Genomic DNA, 1,818 nt, shown 5'->3' on the forward strand with positions numbered 1-1,818 from the left:
CTTCGATAAAGAGTAACGATTAATTTTGCCAAAAACCAGTAACCATTTTTACTAATTATAAAAGTAAAAAACTTGAAATTACCTCGTGACTTTTGTCGGATTTGCTTCGGTCTGGTAGCTAAGAATAATCATAACGTAAAGTTTCCTGAATTTGCGAAATTAATTATTTCTGGATTCATTAATCTATCCACCCTTAATTACCGGCTGGACAGAGTCGAACCAGGATCGACCGACTTGAGAGGCATTCGCCAAAAAGAAAAACGGCCAGTTTTTACCTGCACACGCGGCGTGGCCTGAACGTGGGCTGGCCATATCGATCTCGAGAGAGGTGAAGATCGTCCTGCACGAAGCTTTCTGGCGGTCGAGTGGGGCTTCAGGGCCGTACCACGGGGCTCGACGCCACCTGCGACGACCTTGACCTACGGAGTTCCTCTCGCGCCGGCGTCACGTCCTCTCGCCCTCTTCCGTCGCTGCTTCTTTTCTCTCTGTTCAGCTTCTTCCACGACTGTTCTGCATTTCTCGTCCCCATCTTCTCTTCCAACAATCTTCGCGAAAATCGGATTTTCCATTCTCTATCCTCGTCACGTTTTCCCTCGAACCAGTCCTCCACTCTCGTTCGCCACTCTCTTCCGTGTCGCGTTCTACCTCCTTCCGGTACGTAATACGATTTCCCAACACCTGTTTGTCTCATCGTTTCTCGTGGATTTTATTTCGATATTATTCTCGATATCCGATCGGCCAGGGTTACATTCTCTCGATTCTCAGACTTTATTCTGTGTATTCTCGATTCTGTCGGAAGCTGATTTTCGACGCTTCGTCGAATGCCGGGAACCTTCTATAGGATGAATCGTTTGATAGATATATTCTGGCTTGTGCGGACTCCATTTCTCCTTTTGTGGTTTCCCGCTTTGTGACCTTGTTTTTTGGGTTTTGTTCTTTCGATTGCTTCATCGTTCGCTGGATTTTAAAGGAGCTTCCGTTTGATATTTCGTGTCGTTGCCGAACACTCGACTGTTCTATCGATTCGAGTTCTTTTGTGTGTGTCACGTACCCACGCTTCCTCCCCTCGAGAAGAGTCACGAGTTTAGCTCGTGATTTCAAGCTTTTATTAAACTTTCTTCTTATCCGTTCGCCTCATGTTCTTTCTTCGCCTTTTGTATCTAATTTTATAATTTCAACTTTCTCGGTTCCCCAGCTTCCTGAGAATTCCTTAATTAATATGGGAGGGGAAACTGAGCACGTAAGTTTTGTTTCTTGGAAGTTTCTGCAGGCGGATACCAACTTCCTCTTCGGATCTTCTTCCGAGCCGTCGTTATCGCGAAAGACGAGTCCGAAGTACTCGAGGAACTCCGCGCGTTTCCAGTCCGCCGGCAATCCGAATTCCACCAGTTCTCTGTTCTCTCGATGAATCGACCTCCTGTTTCGTGTGCTTCCGTCTTCGACTGGCAAATTGCCTCCTCCAGCTGCTTTGTTGTCTTCTTCTCGACGTTTAAGCAATTTTCTAAGAATTAACAAACGATCGTTTCATCCTTCGTTGATATTAATATAGAAATTAAAAAGGTCTTCGGTAACGAAATTTAGTATCTTTCTCCGTCAATTTTCTGTGTTGAAGGCAGTACTATTTAATAAAAGTTCTTTTTTTTTTTTAAACGTATCGAGAATCAGAAAATTTCTATTAAGTGTGCAACAGTTGAAAAGAAATTTAATTTTTTTCTTTGTGCTAGTCCGATGAATTTTATTATAAAGCGCAGAAAATTTTCCTCGCGTAAGGAAGGACAAGTTAAATATTTATATGATTCCATATTTTCACGAAACACA

This window comes from Frieseomelitta varia, unplaced genomic scaffold (assembly GCF_011392965.1).
Source record: "Frieseomelitta varia isolate USP_RPSP 00005682 unplaced genomic scaffold, Fvar_1.2 scaffold_926, whole genome shotgun sequence".
NCBI lineage: Eukaryota > Metazoa > Arthropoda > Insecta > Hymenoptera > Apidae > Frieseomelitta > Frieseomelitta varia.